We start from the raw sequence: 20,668 nt of genomic DNA, 5'->3' as shown, positions 1-20,668 counted from the left end.
TTTGAATCTTATCATGAGACTAGAAATCTTTGAGTATATTCTATTTGACTCACTGATATCAGTAATGAGTCACATTACTATTCTCACAACTTTTCTGCAAGTTCTGAAGTTTCTCAAATCAATTTTGAAAAAGGAGGAAGATCCAGAGCCACAGCACGCCACCCCCATCCCCTACTTCTTGCCTTTTAGCACCTAAGCAAAAAAAAAGAAAAAAAGAAAAAAAAGACACTTTTTTTTTTTTTTTTTTTTTTGCTGCCATGGGCAGTAAAAGAAAGGTCAGGAAAATCAGATGTCATCTACAGTTCTTTTAATAGCTTTTTCTGAGATGTAATTCATATACCATAAAACTCACCAATTTATTCAACATTTTAATTGGATTATCTGTTATTGAGTAGTGACAGTCATTTGCATAGTCTAGATCCAAGTCTCTTATTTTACTGGATATGACTTGCAGATAGTTTCACATATTTTGTGGATTGTCTTGCACTTTGACAGTGCCCTTTGACATAACTATTTTTTTAAGAAAGACAGAATTTTTTTAATATTTATTTTTAAGTTTTCGGTGGACACAACATCTTTATTTTTATGTGGTGCTGAGGATTGAACCCAGCGCCACGCGGATGCCAGGCGAGTGCGCTATCACTTGAGCCACATCCCCAGCCCGACACAACTGTTTTTAATGTGATCGAATCCCATTTATTTGTTTAACATATTGTTGATTGTGCTTTTGGTCTTGACTCAGAAAAGGCTTTGCCTGACCTAAGGTCATTGAGATTTACTTATACTGTCTTCTAAAATTTTTATAATTTTAGCCCTTACATTTAGGTCTAGCATCCATTTGGGTTAATTTTTGTGTACAGTATGAGGAAGGGGTTCACATTTATTCTTTCAAAATGGAAATCCAGTTGTCTCAGCACTATTTGTTCAAAAGACTCTTCTTTCCCTTTATTTACAGTAATATCTGGGCACCCTTTTCAGGAGAGGGAAAAAAATATTTACAGACCATAAATGCAAGGGTTTATCTCTAGACTTTAAAATAATTACTATTTATTGTTCATTTACTTTTTTTTTAAATTCAGACGCATTTACCCCTCAATGGACACCCAAATTGGTTGATTCCTGACAGGAGAGTACAGATGTCTCCTTGAAAGACTGATTTTGTTTTCTCAGGATATATATACCCTAGGAGTGGAATTGTGGATCACACAGTAGGTAGTTCTATCCTTTTAGTTTTCCAGAGATCCTCCATGTTTTCCACAATGGCTGCCCTACTTTACAGTCTCCCAGCAGTGTATTAAGAGTTCCCTTTCTCTGCATCCTCACCAGCATTTGATATTTGTTGTCTTTTGATAACAGTTATTCTAATCAGATCTCTCCTTTCTAACGGTTTTTTTGGCATATCCATTATCCAAAGTATTTGCTTGAATATCTGAAGTCATTTCTTTGGAGTCCAGGTCTAAGAGTGGAATACCTGGGACATGTGGTAATTCCATGTGTAAGTGTCTGAGGAATCAAAGTGTTTCCCACAGCCACTGTACCATTCCACATTGTCACAGCAATGTATGAGGGCTTCAATTTCTCCATATCCTCACTGACACGTTATTTTCTGCTTTCTGACTCATTTTGAAATATTACCTCCAGAACAGTACACTCAATTGCAAATAGCATTGTGTACCATACCAATAGCAGACGCCTAACACCCGCCCTCTTCTGAGCTTCCTCCTCTTGTTCATCCAGACTAAGATTTTGTGAAGCTTTCTGGTAGTCACATTATATTCTATGTCCATGCTGAGTTTATTACAGTAATTAAAATACCAAAGTTGCTTGTATTCAACCACAACTCCTTCACCCCTATAATTATGCAGCTGGTTTCTGAACCCATGTATAGGACTTCACAGCAAGTCCTATTAAAATATCATGTTAGCCTTGGCCCACCATTTCAGTCAGAACTGTTATTTTAAATAGTTAACTCTAAAAAAATCCATGTCATCCAAAAATCTGATATAGAAATAAGTATTACAAAATGGTCATGCTATCACAAAAAATGCAAAAATGAAGTTCAGCGTGCCACTAGAAATTCCTCTCCAGTTGTTATCTATTCATTACCCACTAATATTTGGAGGTACTATTCATCTAATCACATTTTCACCTGAATGTATTATCAGTCATCCAGCCAACATGGCAACACAGAAATGTAAAACCTGACTGAAATCCAGTTATACTATATCTTCTACTTTCTCCTGACCCACAGTCTAATAATCCTTTCTAAAAAGAAGTAAGGTTAGTCTGACATTGGTTGTCTTTACTGGGCCCATGAAATACTCTCATTTAAAAACATAATCACAGTCAATGTTTTTAAGCACATAAACATTACTGATTAGATGATAGTAGGTTTCAAAACATATACTGAGATTTTTATACTAACATTAAAATGTAATGATAAAAAAGCAATATGTATTACTCAAAGCAACACAGGGAATCAAGCTCTCTCATCATGCCCTACTTGAGACAAATGTGTTATTAATTTACTATAATTCAGACTTACAACTTTTTAAATTTTGCAAGTTTTTACTCAACCATAAAAAGTTCAATGGGAAAAGGAATGTTTTCCCCATGTGTTTACAAAAATTACAATATAATTGGTAAATCTTTGAATTTCTCAAACTATGAATTATTTTATTGAAGCCAATTTCCCTAGCTCCTTTAAGAGTATATTCCTACCTTAAATAAGTCTTTAGAGATTGTTTATAGTCTAAAGGACGGCTCTACTTCGCCCTTCATGGTACCTACTACTGCTGCCTCTGCCACTCACCCCAACACTCAGTCATCTGGTGCTTCCTCTTCATTGCTTACTAAGGGCTTGATAATTTACTAATTGTCTACAATGGTAAATTCTTCCCATTCTTTCCCAAGCTTATCACACCTATCACATTGCTGATGAAAGGGTATCAGATACTTATATTAATTCATATCACATCTAATAAGCCTATAAAGAATTAAAATTAAAGTGAAAATTATCAGATAACTTTGGCAAACACATAAGGCTGTCTGGTTCATCTGGGTGATTAGTGTGGTAACTGGAGGAAGTCAGGATCAAGCAGAAATTTCCCCAAATAAGACAACTCTATGCATACCTCAACAGAGCAGGAAAGACAGAAAAGAAATGAAGATATGGGAGGTGAAGGAAAATGTGGAAGAGAGTATGGGATTCTGGGCCTCAAGTGAAGAAAAGATGAAGGACATCTTTTTCTCTGAAAAGGGATACGCAGGAGTGTTGAAAGTAGACAAGGGTTAAACTGAGCAGGTTAGAGAGAAAGAAAATGCTTACTTAGCTCCTAATGTGTACTAAGTAAGCACTTAATCAGATTTCTATGGCTACTATAACAAATTACCATCAACTTAGTAGCTTAAAAACAACACAAACTTATCTTACAATTCTAGAGGTCAGAAGTCCAAAATGGGTCTCACCAGGCTAACAATAGAGGTGTTGGCCAAGCTGAGTTCCTCACTGGAAGCTCCAAGGAGAATCCATTCTCCTACCTGTGCCAGTTTACACGGGCTGCAGCGGCCTGTTCATTCCTTCTCATGACACACTCTCACTGGTTCTGACTCATTTGCCTCCTGCTCCTACTTTTAAGGACTCTCATGACTACATTAGGCCCACCTGACATTCCAGAATAAACTCCCTATTTTGAGGTCAGCTGATAAGCAACTTAAATTCCAGCTGATACCACATTTCCCTTTTGCCAGATAACATAACACTCAAAAAGTCTCAGGGATTAGGATGTGGATATCCTTAGAGGTCTAGGATTCTGTCTACCACAAGCACTATGTCATGTGCTTCATTTACACTGGGGGTGGGGGGATACAGGAGGGCTTAGCAAGGATTTCTATATGTCTCACGTTTAGTTTTGCACCAAAATTTGCTACACCCAGGAATGAAATCCAAAGTATACAATGAAAGAAAACAAACTTCAATTATTTTTAATAGATACCCAAGTTATGACGACTCTATCACCTCTAGCACCAAAATACAGTTGTTAAAGAAAATCCATCTTTTATACCATTCTCCAGGGAGAGCTGTGGGAAGCATTGGGGTTAAGCAGTAACAAGGCTCAGGTCCCAAAAGAAAGGAAATAATTATGTTGACTGAATTTAATGAGTGTTTCCAGAATGACACCAGCTTCGCTTGTATTTGTAAAAAAAAAAAAAAAAAAAGAAGAAGAAGAAGAAGAAGAAGAAGGAGAAGAAGGAGAAAGAAAGAAACAAACAAACAAACAAACAATATGATTTTGTGATTTCAGAAATTGGGAGTTTTCAAACAATTTAAATAAATCCTCAGAAAAAAAAAATCATACCAGACCTACTATATTTCTACTACTTAATCATCAAAATGTATTAAATTCAAAGTGGAATACTTGTACCCCTCAGGTAATCCTACAATGATCAAGCCATTGTAGTGAAAACAAAATTCCGTAAGATCATATGTATTTACTATTTTAATTTTATAATTTGAACTTCACTGATGCCATATTTGACAGATCCACAGCCAACATCAAACTCAACAGTGAAAAGCTGAAAGATTTCCTTAAAGATCAGGAACAACTCAGGGGTATTCACATTTACCACTTCTATTCAACAAAGTACTGGAAGTCCTAGCCAGGGCAATTAGGGAAGAAAAAGAATAAAAAGATCTGAATCAGAATAGCAGAAATAAAACTGTCTCAGTTTGTAGATGACATGAACTTATATCCTCATACAGAGAAAACCCTAAAGATTCCATCAAAAACGTCTGAAGTAATGATGAATGATTCAGTGAAATCAAAGGATACAGAGTCAACATACAAAAATCCACTGTGCATCTATACACTAACAATGACCTATCTGAAAAAGAAATTAAGAAAACAATCTCAATTATAATAACAACAAAAAGGAACAAATTTAACCAAGGAGGTAAAAGACCTCCTTTAGTGTACAAACTATACTGATGGAAGAAATTCACCATAACACAAATAAATGGAAAAATAGTCCATGTTCATGGATCAGAAGAACTAATATTGCTAAAATGTCCACACCACCTCAAATAATATATAGAATCAATGCAATCCCTATCAAAATCCCAATAGCATTCTTCAGATATAGAAAAAATAACTCTAAAATTCATATGGAACTACAAAGATACCTAATAGTCAAAGAATTCTGAGAAAAAAATTAAATGGGAAGCAGGGTCACACTTCCTCCTTTAAAAATTATATTACAAAACTATCATAATTCAAACAGTATCATAAAATTACAAAACAGACATATAGACCATGGTTATTGAATAGAGATCCCAGAAATAAATCCAAACATATATGGTCAACTCATTTCTAAAAAGGGTGCCCAAAGGCACAATGAGGAAAGAACAATCTCTTCAATAAATGTGCTGGGAAAACTGGATTTCCACATGCAGAATAATGAAACTGGACCTTATTATACAGCATACACAAAAGTCAACTTGAAGTAGAAAAAAGACCAAATCATAAAACTCCTAGGAAAAAAACATAGGGGAAAAGCTCCTTGACATTGACATTACCAATAATTTCTTGGATTACACCAAAAGCTCACACTACAAAGAAAAAATAAATGACACTACATCAAACTAAAAAACTTCTGCAGGACAAAGGAACAGTTGACAACATGTAAAGACAATGCTCAAATTTGGAAAAAATATTTGCAAATCACATATAAGATAAGGGTTCATATCCAAGAATATAGATACAAGAGCAAGAAAACACAAAATTTGATTTTAAAATGGGCAAGATGATGTAAAAATGACCAACAGATAAACAGAAAGGTGTTCAACATTACTGACCATCAGGAAAATGCAAATTAAAACCACGGTGAGATACTGTGTCCCACCTATTAGGACAGCTATTATCAGAGAGACAAGAGATAGAAGTATTGACGAGAGTGTGGAAAAAAGGGAATACTTGTACACTGTTGGTGCACAAGGATGTAGATTAGATTAGTACATTCATTCCAGAAAACAGTACAAAGATTCCTAAAGAAATTAAAAATAGAACCACCATATGACCCAGCAATCTCTCTTCTGGGCATATACCCAAAGGAAATGAAATCATCACCTCATAAAGATAATCTCAATTCCCATGTTCACTGCAGTATTTTTCCCAATAGCCAAGACATGAAAACAACTTAGGTGTCCATCAATGGACAAATGAACAAAGAAACTGTGGGATAGGTGGGCATGAATGGAACAGTATTCAGTCTTTAAGAAGATCTTTCCAATTGCCACAGCAAGGATGGATCTGGTAAATTAAATATACCAGATACAGTAGGGAAAATACTACATGGTTTCACTTATATGTGGAATCTTCAAAAAATAAAAATAAGGATGGGGGTGTATCTCAGTGGTACATACATTGTACATATGAGGCACTGGGTTCAATCCTCAGCACCACATTAAAAAATGAATAAAATAAAGGTATTATCCCCACCTATGACTAAAAACATATTTTAAAAGACCAAATATATACAGAATAAAACAGCAAAGGGATAAACAAAGGTAGTTAAAGTAGCAAATATATAGGTGAATAAGCAAAAGAGCTAATGAACAACATGAAAATAATAATTAATAATAGTATGCTGTAGGCTGGGATTGTGACTCAAGTGGTAGAGCGTTCACCTAGGATGTGTGAGGCACTGGGTTCAATCCTCAGCACCACATAAAAATAAAATATTGTTTCCACCTAAAAAAATAAAAAATATTTAAAAAATAACAATAGTATGCTGTATTTGATATTTTTGCTAAATGAGTAAATTATAGCTGCTTTTGGCACAGTGGGAGAAAATGGTTAGGTGAGAAGATGGATATGTTACTTTGTTCCACTACAGTAACCATTTTACCATATATATGGTATACATCTTAAACTATCATGTTGTGGGGTTGGAGTTGTGGCTCAGTGGTGAAGCGCCTGGGTTAAATTCTCATCACCCCATATAAATAAATGAACAATATAAAAGTCCATCAACAACTAAAAAAAATAAAAAGAACTCTTCAAATATATATCATGTGGAATATATGAATACACAACCAGTATAACCCCACATCATGTACAACCACAAGAATGGGAAGTTATACTCACATATATGTATGTATGATATGTCAAAATACATTCTACTGTCATATATAACTAAAAAGAACAAATTTTTAAAAATCATGCTGTTTATACATAATACAATAAAACACACATATACATAATAAAATTTATTTTAAATAATTTCTTCACAAAAATAGAAATGGATAGAAGTATTATGGGTATAAGTTCTACAACAGAAAAAAGTTAAACAACAATAAAAAATATATGATTGAAACTCTCAACAAGGGGCTGGGGTTGTGGCTCAGCATTAGAGTGCTGGCCTAGCACATGCAAGGCCCTGGGCTGGATCCTTAGTACCACATAAAAATAAATAAATAAAGTAAAGGTATTGTGTCCAACTACAACTAAAAAATAAATATTAAAAAAAAAACTCTAAACAATATCTATTGAAAATATACTAAAGGTTCAGTGTTGCCAGGAATTTAAATACAAGACATAGTCTAAGTTGTATCAACACAAACCCAGAAAACGGCATCTACAAAGATAATTCTACCTCAAATAAAACAGACTACCACAGACAAATATAAATATTTATAAAATAGCCACAGGCACATGTGGCTATTTTACATGCAGCCTCATCATTCTTTAAAGCCTTTAATTTCTGCTCATTGAATTACATTAGTTTCTGTAATTGAACAAACAAAATACCAATGCATACAAGAGTACATGCATAGGGTTTCTAATAGGTCTTGTAAGAATTAGTGTATTAATTCAAAAAGGGGTTGGGGATACAGCTCAGTGGTGGAGCAGGTGCTTGGCATGCATGAAGCTCTGGGTTCCATTCCTAGTACATAGGTACACACACATACACAAAAGAAAAAGAAAGGAAGGAAAGAAGGAAGGAAGAAAAACAGGTATTCTCTGTCCACTTAAATTAGATAAAAAAACAGAATTTTATGAGGTTCATTATTCAGAGAAAGTTAAACATCTACAAGGTAATTATACCATTGTGATGTACCACTCTCTGCTATTCAGAAGCATTATCTACCTATAGCAGAGTCCAGACCCAGAAAGAACTGAGTCTTCTAAGCAATACAAACCTCTATAACAAAATTCTAATAGTACAATTTCATGCAGATCCCGGATCCCACAATGAGCTATCATTTTTATCCACTATTCAGCAAGTATAGTTACATGCTCTATTCTCATAAGCACACCCAAAGCAGCAAATTAGAAAGAGAAGGACCTCCTTGAATGTGCTGATCTCATCTGATCTCAAAAGCTAAGCAGGATCAGACCTGGTTAATACTTGGATGGGAGACAGGAGACTACTACAGGCAGGTGTAATAAAAACAAAGTCACAACAGCTAACAGTAAAGTAATACATAAATCAACTCCAAAACACAGACATAACTTGGAAAGGAACAGCTTCCCCAAGAAACAAAATATGAGGCACAGTGGGATACACCTATAATCGCAGCAACTCAGAAGGGTGAGGCAGGAGGATCACAAGTTTGAGGCCAGCCTCAGCAACATAGTGAGGTCCTAAGCAACTTAGCAAGTCCCTGTCTCAAAATAAAAAGGGCTGGGGATGTGGCTCAGTGGTTAAGCACCCCTGGGTTTGGTTCCTGGTACCAAATAAATAAATACAAGAAAAAAATTTTTGGTGGTTTCTGTGTTGCTGTCTGAGGACATGAATGGCTGAAGTTTCTTCTGCAAATAAACTGTTGTGAGTTCACTGACATTCTAGATACACAGATGGAACCACCAAACTAATTATTTTTTACCAGTATAATGATAGCATGATCTATCTTAAGTTTTAAAATGGAAAATGAAACTATAAACTATACTTGTCTTTCCTGCATTCTTTGGTATGACCTAAATTAGTTCACCTACAAAGATACCATGAAATAAGGAGGCATACCAAACAGCATCATAGAACAAAACAAAATGAGGGGCTGGGGATATAGCTCAGTTGGTAGTGTGCTTGCCTTGCATGCACAAGGCACTGTGCACCACAAAAAAAAAAAAAAAGACTCCTAAGAAGTTAAAGTATCATGCTGAAATCTATTCACACAATGAATACATGTTAATATTTTACCATCTAAAAATAAGGCTGTATTACAGTAGGTGAACAAACTAATGTTCCTTTTTCATCAGCTTTCAAACACCCCCCCCCAAAAAAAAAAAACTTTAAACTCTCTGCAGTATGGATGCTCTGAAATAAAGATGTATCTTGCAATTGCTGTCAATCAACAACAGGATGCAGTTGGTGAAAATCTTTCGACACCTCCTAGAAAGATCAAGAAAGCACCAGCATCAAAGAGTCTTAGGTTTGATCAAAAATGGTCACTCAAAATAATCTTAAAACAAAAGCACGCCTAAAAAGCTGCAAAACTACAACCAGTGGAAACAATTACAAAAGATTCTCAAAAAATAAACTACAGCCTGCTACTTTAAAAGAAAGTACACAAGTACTTATCACCTTACTTAGTAAGCAGTCAATAAATTTATTATTATTATACAATGGAAAATAAGGACTAGAAAAGATGATGGAAATGTACAATCATAGAGATAGGGTAATTAATAAGCACCGATTAAGTGCCTACCAGGTCACTTCCAATATGTCATACAAATGTATCATGATAAACCAAGAAGCACCATTTTGATCAAATAAAATGATATGACCCAATAAGATGCAAAAGTCACATTACATTTACCAATGATTAGAATTTACTAAGTACTTTTAATTTTTTTTATGAATTACTGCCCATGCCAGGGATGGTGGCATATGCCTATAATTCCAGAGACTCAGGAGGCTGTGACAGGAGGATTGCAAGTTCCAGGGCAACCGCAGCAACTTAGCAAGACCCTGTCTCAAAATAAGAAATAAAAAATAAAGGGCTAGGAATGTAGCTTAATGATAAATGCCCCTGGGTTAAATCCCTGGTATAAAAAAGTGAAATAAAGTACTACCCATTAAGTTGAGCCTGCAGAATGTGGAACATAAATTGTTTACTTGAAGAGAGTTGCCAAATGATTAAATAAGCATGAAGAAGTGTCACAATGAGTCTAATGATTTTCCCTGGGTAAAAAGTCTCTTTTCCCATTTTTCCTCAGGCTAAGGAAGAATTAGGATTTAGATGAATTTCCTCTTAAAGAAAATCCTTGGGTTAGAGGTGTAACTCAGTGGTAGAATACTCACCTAGCCTGCACAAGACCCTGGGTTCCATCCCCATCACTGAAATAAAAAGAAAATCTTTCTAGACTTGGAGCTACACACATGAAAGCACCTACTTGAATCTGCTCCTAGGAGTTATACACATGGAGAGGGACCAAATAACATAGAGATGAACATTTATCAACATGTTAGTTTTCATCCATATGAAATGTCCAGAATAGGCAAATGTATAAAGATAGAATGTAGATCGGTGGTTGCCTGGGTCCAGAGAAAGAGTTGTGATGGAATTATGAAAAAGTTATAAAACTGTGGTAATGCAGCATAACTCTAGAATATACTAAAACCACTGAATTGTACATTTCAAATAGGTGAATTGTATGGTATGTGAACTACATTTCTAAGAAGCCATTATTTTAAAATGTTCACTCTTTACAAAAAGTTGGCAAATCAAAATTGCTGAATTATAGTCAAACTCCATATGATGAACCCTCGGTCAGATATTTTTCCTGGCCTGTATGAACCCATTACTAACAGTCCTTTCTTAACTCCCTTTCTTAACAATTCAATTTTTTCTCCCACTAAAACAAAGATCAAGTTGGGGGAGGAAGAGAAGGTGGGGTCCACTTTGTAAAAGTTAAAAACACTTCATGCTACATTTTTAATAAAAATGACTTTTTAAAAATTTTTTTCATAATAAAAAAAACACAAATCCTGGTAAAGGAATCTATTTCAGCATTTACACTTAACTATTTAGTCCCAAGTTATCAATTCTGTGACTATTTCAACAAAATCTAAACAGATATATTAAATAAGTTGAAAATCATAATCTAGAGCTTATATTTCATATATATCTAAATATACACACTATATATATATATATATACACACACTATGTATATACTATATAATCTATTACTTATCTCAAAAAAAATAGACCTTGAAAAACATCATTATTTCTAAGTTACCATAAATAGTATGTTTTAAGTTTTCATAGGTGTTCCATATCTGAGACAATGGGACAAAATGGGTTTAAAAATATGTGTTACCACTCTATCAGCAAAAAATGAATTATTTGCTAGGATACTATAACCAGCCAAAAGACCATGGTGGGGACTATAGGAGATAAGTATTAGAAAAGTGTTCTTTGAAATTAATAAATGCTGTAAAGAATAAGGAAAGATATATCTGCTTTGCATTATGTCAGCAATGTTTTGCCCCAGTGAACAGCAATAAACAAAAATACTAGTGCTCCCAGGTTTAATTCAACAGGCCCTATGGACCTTAATGCAACTCCTGTGGAAGATCAGGTCAGTCAGCTAAGAGACCTTGGAAAAAGCTAGGCAGAGCAGTAAACAAACCCGTGAATAATAGAATTAATCCTCAAGCCTACTTTAGTATACACAGTAGGCACAATTCTTAAAATTTTGCTAATGAATGGAGATTTCCAGCTGATTAAGCCACCTAGCAGCTTGAGCTGAGTTTTCTATTTAGGAACCTTTGGAAAACCTTTTTCTCCACTGGTTTAGCTTAAAGAAGCACCTAGAACAATAGATTATTTTCACCTACATCACCAGCCTCAATTGTAATTCTCTTATTTTAAGAAGCAACCCAGAATTAAAAGTAAAACCTCCTTCTGTGATTTGATCATGAATAAACCTGTATTTCTCCTTGGGAGTGTGATGGCAGTCTCAAAGCAAAGTTCTCTCTAGAAATGAGAATAAAGAAATAAGGAGAAATTATACAAACATCTACTCCAAAAATCTTGGGGTATAAAGGCAGGTAAAATATTCTGGCTCAATTCAATTTTGAAAAGTTTGAAGTCTATGTTTTGAACATAAACATGCTGGTGATAGCTTTGTATCCTAACAAATAGTAAAAGAAACCAGAATTGCAGAACCGAGGGAAATTAATATAAAAAAGTGTATAAAAATGATTCGCTTTCTCCATTCCCAGTAAACACAACTTACTAATTAGAATTTTAAAGAAATAGTTTAAGACAGTCCTGAGGATAAAAGTACAAAAACTGTAAGAATAAACAGCAACACTAGCAATAGTTACAATGTGACACAAGCAGTGTTATGTGACATTTCTAATTTCTATATATTTTTCAATGAGCATGTGACACTTAATAAGGAAATTTTTTTAAACACACATATACCTACTATCCCCCAAATAAAACTCAATATTTGAGCTTCTTTATAGTTCATTGTTATAGAATATTGGTGGGCTAATAAAAATGTTCAAGTACTTTAAAAATGACACAGCTCCTGTTAATGATACAACTTCTATTAATGATTTTTATCAAACTCCATAATCTTTTTCATTTGTGTGTGTGTGTTGCGAATGCTTAACCACTGAGCCACTCCCTAGCTCGCCTGTTTTATTTATTTATTTGTTTGTTTGTTTGTTTGTTTATTTATTGGTTTACTTATTGGTTTATTTATCTTTTGAGACAGGGTCACACTAAGTTGCTTAGGGCTGCACTAAATTACTGAGGCTGGCCTGGAACTTTCGAGTCTCCTGCCTCAGCTTCCCAAACCACTGGGTCTACAGGTGTATACCATCAAGCCTGGCCTGTATATGCATGCCCACTTTTTCCTATGGATAGTAATTTTGGTTCTTACCATGAAACTGGATACATTTGGGAGCAAGATTGTCATCCACTTCCACTTTATCTCCCCATCATACTCCTTAAAGAAAAGGCTACTTAACAGATGTTGGCAGATTGAATCTAGTTTTTTTTCTTTTTTTTTGGGGGGGGGGGATAGTTGTCAACGGACTTTTATTTTTATGTATTTATATGTGGTGCTGAGAATTGAACCCAACGCCTCACACATTAGTTAAGCAAGTGCTCTACCACTGAGCCACAACCCCAGCCCAAATATTTCTTTTTTCTTTTTTTTTTGGTGGTGCTGGGGATTAGAACCCAGGGCCTTGTGCATGCACTCTACCAACTGAGCTATAGTCCCAGCCTCAATCTAGTTTTAATAACTGTGATGTGATAAATGATCACCATCAGAAAGATATTTGAACAACATACTGTAAAACTTAATCACAATCTCACACAAAATAAAGAGCAACTAGATTAGCATATTTTCTACTGACTTTAAACCAATTGCTGTTCTTTTATTGTAACTTGTCAAAAATGTGTTTTTCAAAGAAATTTTTAATTATCTCAACAATCTTTACAGGACATTATCTTTTTCTGTTACAAAGGCCTTGGACAACAGTTTATTGGGCTACAAAAGTACACAGTGATGCAGTGGATCTGCACAGAAATGGAGGACAGCCCACCTTCCAGGTATCTCAAGGCACTATCCACAACTCAAGAAATGTCTTGGCAATGTACATAAATGAAACAGTGTGCTTAAAACAATATGATAAGCAAACTGGAAAAGAATATGCTGTCCGGGAAATTCAGCCTAGCTATTCAAAGATACAGTTTTTTAACATTTTATTTTTATGTGCTCTTTTAAAAGTTCAGAAATTCTCTCCCCTATTGTTTAAATAAGCTCTTTAAAAACACAGATGGAAATTTTGAAACTTATCTACATTCTATAATGAGATGAAAGGAAGAGTATGCCTCAAAGCTCACCTGATACCCTTCCCAGAAGAGAATGGGAAGGGGAAGAAAAGAAGAAAAAAAAAAAGGAGGAGGAGGAGGAATGTAAGGTATAACAATGCCAGGCACCATCAAGATGACTATTAACAATTGTTTTTGTGTCTTATTTCCTAACATATGTATAAAGAATAATCTTTCAAACATTATTATCTGAAACCAGCTTTTAGTTTCCTTTTACAGTTTCTGGGTTTGTGTTGTTATTCCTGAGCCTGGGAACTAATAATGTTCCATGCCATTCAGAAGTTACTGGACAACCAGTTAATCAACACATACTTTTAAAAGTCAGTATTGCTTTAAAACAACAACAATGGGCCAGATGTTCCAACAAAATTCACCCTTCCTAAAGAAGTAATTTTTTCAAAATACTGTAACATGCAATGGGAAAAAAGACAAACTGCAATGTTATATTTGATAATGAGTAGCAAAAAAAAAAAAAAAAGAAGACGACCATAGAATAACATACCCAATGCTACTTTGTTTATATGGATGTAACTTTCACATTCAAGTACTCTACAAAGCACTGCACAAGAAACTGTCAAAAATGACACGCTTCTAAAAACATTATTTTCTAAATAAAGACTTAGTCGAGGGATGTGCTGTTTGTATTACTTCTTTAGCAACTATTGACAGGTACAGCATAGTGTTAATGCTCAAAATGAAAAGATCTCTTATGCTTTGCCTGTAGTAAAAGTTCCTCGGGCTTGTTATAATACCTGCAAGTTCAGTAGCAGAAATCAATTTTACAGATGCTATCGGCTAGGTAGAATGGAATTTTATAAAACCAACTTTATTGTCATCAAAAGTTTTATTTCCTAATCCTGTAGACCCTGGCAACTTTGGGGGGGGGGGCGGGGGAAGGGGAGGTCTTTTCTCTACCCTTCCAAAACAGCCTCCGCCAGGCAAGTCAAGAAACACTTTGCACAGTTCAAAAGGTAAGTCAAATTTAGCTTTACCTTGAGCTCTTGCCCCTCAACAACCCCCTTGTTTTTCTCTTGTAGCCCGGGAGAGGTTAAAGGTCCCATATAATTGCAGATGCACAAGAAATGGGATGTTGGATGAAACTGTGATGGTAGTAAAGACCGTCAGCAACCAAGAACCATTTCGCCCTAGAAATCAGCCTCTCAAGAATACAGAAAGAGTCTATGACCAAAGAACCTGCCGCCCGGAAGCAACAACTTCCATCAAACGGCAAAGAAAAGTTGTAGGGACAAGCTCAGCGCCTGAACTGGTACGGAGACTGAGAGCAGCAAAGACACTCTGCAGGCCCGGCCCGCCTGCGGGCGGAGGCTGCCGCTGAGCGCGTGGGGCCGACCCCGGCTCGGGATGGCTCCAGGTCTGGGGGTGCGCCGCCGGCCTCGGGCCGCTCGGGCACCGAGCCCGCATCCGAACCCCTCCCAACAACCGCGGGCAGTGGGCGGAGAGACCAGAGCATTGGAACAGGCGGACAATGCCCGGTCCGGGTGGCGATCACCGCTCGCGCCGCGGGTCCCCGCCGCCCCTTTCCTTCGGGAGCAGCCAGCCGCTGTGCTAAGTTTGCTCCCAAGCCCTCCCTTCACAGCCTGGGCGGCAGAGCCCTGGCCGCCGACCTCCCTGCACCTCCCAGCCGCCGCCTTCCTCCCAGCCGGGCGGTTCCCGCGAGTCCGCGAGGAGGCGGTGTGCAAGCAGAGCCCGGCGCGCAAGAAGGCGCGCCAGGGACGCGGGGCGCGCGGCAGAGCCGGGAGCGCGAGGGGGAGCCGGGCGCGCGAGAAACCGGGCGCGCGAGAAACCAGGCGCGCGAGGCAGCGGAGGCGCGCGCTGAGTGGAGCGGGCGCGCGGGTGGAGCCGGGCACTGGAAGAGGAGGCGCGCGGGAGAGCCCGGCGCGCGGCGCTCCCCAAGGACCCGCCGTAGCTCCGACGGGGTTTCGGTTGATTCAGGGGCTACACAGCGGCACAGTGTCGGTTAGGAGTCTCCGCCCGGGCGGCGAAGCTTGCCAGCCATCCTGGCCCGCCTCCCCTCGGCTCCCACCAGGAAGGGCAGCCGGGAGAGGGCCGGCGACCTCATCTCCCGCCCGGGCTGTAGTCGCCAGTCGGCGAGCATCCCGGCGCCTGCCCGGGAGCTGGAAAAGAAAGTGAAATGAAGCGCCTTTACCCAGGCAACACCTACCCGTCCCCAGTCCAAGTGCAGCTGCCTTGCTCCTCAGGCGCCGCCGGTCCCCGCCCTCGGACCCCAGGCTCCGATCTCGACAATGGAGCGTCCCCTTTAAGGAATAATCCGATCGGAACCGATCTGTGGTTAAACCTCCCTCCGACTCTGATTTTAACCGGATTTCTCTCTCCCAGAGCCCGACGGGCGCCCGGCGGTGCAGCGAGCTCTACCCACCCCTTCCCTGCCCCGCCCACCTCCTCGTCTTCCTGATTGGCGAGAAACACTACAACAGGAACAGCAGTCCTCACCTTCCACTGGCCAGCCCAGCCGCCGCTCAGGATTACCCCCGCCTCCACCCCGCCCCCTTTCCCGGGTTGGCCCTACCTCTAATCACTCTCTGTCCTTTCCTCTAACGTTGCTTTGGAGAACTGGCAGTCAAGGCTCACCCTCCCGCCTCCGGAAAGCGAACTTTATTTTTATTGGTAAAAGGACATCTTCCTGTGCACCTGATTGGGCAAGTAAGGGGCTAGTCTGCACGCCCCTTACCCATTATCGCTCTCCCTTTTACCGATTTGAGAGAGACAGTCGCAAAACCTTCCCCACTTTGCCTTTTTCTAAGCGCCTTTGCCTTTAAATGTTGGTAGGGGTCGAGGACAAACTAACAGCCTGTATTGAGGGAAGCGGGAAAGGGAGAAGAGAAAAATTCAAAATCTTCAGAAGAGTAACACATCAGAGCTGGCTCTGGGATCCTGAGGAACCTAACACTGTGTTCCAGTGAACGGAGAGGTTGCATTGAGTTAGAATACCTGAAATTATAGTGCTAACTCCTGAATTCACTCAAGTTTTCACTCACTATCCATCCTACTCATACCCTTGATTCCTCCGGCATTTTACCACCCGGAAGAGCTTTAATAAAGGTATCTGCAGCAAACGTGGAGGTTTCCTTGTTTGTCTTGCTGTCGTTCATTTAGAAAAGCATTGAAGTCCTTTCCATTGGAAGTTCCGTTTAAGTCACGTCCTTTGTGTCATTGTGGTTTACGCGAGAGCTAAATTAGTTTTTTTTTTTTTTTTTTTTTTTTAAGATTAAACAGATTGTGCTCCTTGTGGCAACCTCAAAGTGTAGGACCTTGTTCCTCTTGCTAGAACTGTAGGGAGGACACCCCAGGTTGAACCCAAGTGGGCACACCAGAAGGACTGTAGCACCCCTTAAGAGAAATGTCTCTCCAAGGTAAAAAGGGAGTTTGGTACTAGAAGCTTGGCCCTGCAGCAGAACCTCACACATTGAAAAGGGGAGAGATTATGTGGCAGCTTAGTAGGGTCTGCATTAGGATAGCCTCAGTTTCCCACTCAGTTTCCCAGCTAGATTGTTTAGACGAAAATTGAGTAGAATTATGGCTTTGGGGCCCATCTCAGAATGTTAGGGGTAAACAGTTGAGGATTCTCTCAATGAGAGAATCTCCTTTTTGTCAATGAACTTTGAAAGGCTTCGGACCTCAGGGGCATTAGTCCTTTTGCTGTGATAACCCAGTAGAATCTAGTGCCAAGAAAGCGGCAGCGCTCAGCAATATCCTAGAAGTAAGTTCAGTGCCAGAGAAGGGGAAATAAATATAGGTGGTCGATAGGACTTTTCCATGAGCTCAGGTGCAAAAGTTTGTGGAGATACATATAAATATCTAGGAGCAGGGGTGGGGAGGAACGTTGTCCGGAAATTTATATGTCACTAGTGGGGGCAAGAGACAAGGAGCTTGCTGGCTTACAAATTAATATGGCTTTCACAGATATATTTTAGCTAAACGCTATTTTCAGCCTACTCCTATTACATATAAGTTATCATCCATTCCTTTCATTTCTTCAAGGATATTAGTTCCCAAGGATTCCCAAATCCTTGGAGTTCAAATCCCTTATACAAAATGTCATAGTAATTGCATGCATCCTCTCACACACTTTGAATCATCTAGATTACATATTATACCTAAAATGCAAATGTTATGCAAATAATTGTTGCACTCTATTATTAGTGAATAATTACAAGGGGGAGGGAATCTATACATATTCAGAACAGATAAAAACATGGAAAGACTAAATATATAGCACAGCTCAGCAACAATTCAACTTCCCTGGTCCCACATACATCAATAAATTCCCTCCAAGGTTGGTTGAACACGATGATATGAAAGCCACAAATATGGAGGGCTGACTGCATGGATATGTGTTATGTGTATTACACATATTTGAAATTCTTGCCTTCTCATTTACTATACTCAAGGGCTTTTTATTTTGTTTTTGAAATTTTGTTTATTTTTTGTTTTTTGTGGTACTGGGGGTTGAACCCATGATTTGGGGCATGCTTAGGCATGTGCTCTACCAACAAGTCACACCTATGCTCTTACCTCAAGCTTTAAGACTGCTTCTGCGTTCTAAAATTCTACATTAGAATATAGTAAGAATAAGAACATTCTAATATCTAGTATGATCTTTTGAAAATAAAGGCATCCAGTATTACAGGTGTATACACACCTGCTGCTTTTGTTTAGTATCTAGGTGATGTTTTCAAGTTCTTTCTAAAACACCTGCTTTATGACGCCTGGCTTGTTGTTGCTCTGTTTTGTACTAGCACTCTAGGCTTATAATTCCAGAAAGCAGTTAACAGTGACCTCTAGACCCTCTTCCTTGTACTTAACAAACTATGCTGAGATCATCACCTATAAACAAATATAATTTATGTTATTTTCTAGGTATTTTGCACTTGCCCACAATACACTCATTTATTATGTTTTAGTTCACACACCCAGCCTCCTGTACTAATACTCCAATGGTATTCCACAGTGGGAAAATTTTTAGAAACTCTGCAAACCTGGAGTTTACAATGTTTCAGGTCATTCTTAAGAACATTTATCGTTACTGGACACAACCCCAATTCCAACCCTGGAGAACTTTACAATCTGCATTTTACCCATTCAAAGGGACTTCGTCTCCCCACTTTAGCTTCCTATTTCTAAATCAGATTCCCATTCTGTTTTTTTTTTTTTTAATTTTGTTGTAGTTGTAGATGGACAGAATGCCTTTATTTTAATTTGCTTATTTTTAGGTGGTGCTGAGTTTCGAACACAGTGCCTCAAGCTTGCTAGGCAAGCGCTCTGCCACTGAGCTACAGCCCCAACCCCAGATTCCCATTCTTTAAATAGAAATATTCCTCCAATGTGTCAATATGACTAAAGCTTTTTCAACCTTTGTATATAGATCTCTGTAAAATCTTTTAAAAGGAAAAATATGTTAAGATCACTATGTGTATGTGTATGTATCACTGTGTGTATACATACTTGTCCCTCAAGTAATTCCAGAGTTTAGCCAATAATTATTTTTCCTCAGAGCAATTGTTACCATTTTTTATCGAAAATTCTTTTCAGTTCACCATACATTTATATATAACTATTATGTGCTGAGTTAAGAATAGGGGAGAAATGGTGAATATGTTTCCATTCTCCAGAGTATAATCAATCTCCACCCATAAGCAGTGCAATTTTACTTTTTTTTCTTCAAAACTCATGGTTGAATACCATCTATTAACTAGTGATTTTCTACCATAAAATTAAGATAAATCCATTTAGAAACTAACAACCAAAATCACTTCCCCTACCCCTTATTAATTAACAAGAATGAGCCAAAATATGAGAAAATAGCCAGGAAAGGTGGTACACACCTGAAATCCCAGCAGCTTGGGAGGAGGATCATAAATTTCAAACCAGCCTCAGCAACTTAAGCAACTCAGCAAGACCCTGTCTCTAAATAAAAAGTATTTTTTTAAAAGGGCTGGAATGTGGCTCAATGCTTCAGTTCCTCTAGGTTCAATCCCCCATACCAAAAAAAAAAAATTATATATGTATACTTATGTATATGTGTATGCACACATATGTATATATGTGTATATGTATATTTTATATGCATACATATATACTATATATACATATATATGAAAATAAATTCATAGTAATTTAATTATATAATGAAACTTCAGAAGACTGTGAAGGAGGAAGAAAAGGAGGGAGGAAAAGAAAATGGTTAATGGGTAGGGATGCAATTGGATAGGAGGAATAACTTCTATATTCTATAGAGCAATACAATAACTACAGTTGACAATTAATTGAATATTTCCAAATCACTAGTAGAGAGGATTTTGTTTTTTGTTTTTTGTTTTATTTTTTTATTGGTTCTGTTTAGTTATACATGACAATAGAACATACTATGACACAATTATAAAAGCATGGAATATAATTTGTTCTAATTCAGTCCTCAGTATTTTCTCTTCCCCTCCCTTTCTCCCACCTCCTATTAGTAGAGAGGACTTTGAATGTTCCCAACATAAAGAAATTACATGTCTGAGGTGATAGATATGCCAATTACAATAATCTAATCATTACACATTATGTAGATATATTGAAATGTCATATTATACCTTGTGAGTATGTACAATTTCTATTTGTAAATTAAAAATAAAATTATAGGGAATGAGGATATAACTCAGTTGGGATATATCTCTTGTGCTTGCCTCGTATGCACAAGACCATGGGTTTAATCCCCAGTACCACAAAAAATTAAATTAAATTAAATTAAATAAATAAATAAAATTATATTAAAGAAAA

General features: G+C 37.6%; 1 protein-coding gene across 1 annotated transcript in view; it reads right to left on the bottom strand.

Annotated features, from left to right (window-relative positions):
• Fryl (FRY like transcription coactivator) overlaps positions 1 to 16,233 on the bottom strand; it is a 232,914-nt gene extending 216,681 nt beyond the window's left edge. Inside the window, exon 1 of the mRNA XM_077803150.1 lies at positions 16,047 to 16,233. The gene's annotated coding sequence lies outside the window, so the exon portion shown is untranslated. The remainder of the gene's footprint in view (positions 1 to 16,046) is intronic.
• Between the last annotated feature and the right edge of the window lie 4,435 nt (positions 16,234 to 20,668).

The sequence above is a fragment of the Urocitellus parryii genome, chromosome 10 (assembly GCF_045843805.1).
Source record: "Urocitellus parryii isolate mUroPar1 chromosome 10, mUroPar1.hap1, whole genome shotgun sequence".
Classification (NCBI taxonomy): domain Eukaryota; kingdom Metazoa; phylum Chordata; class Mammalia; order Rodentia; family Sciuridae; genus Urocitellus; species Urocitellus parryii.
The sequence above is the reverse complement of the archived record's forward strand: the minus strand, read 5'-3'. Positions and strand labels throughout refer to the sequence as shown.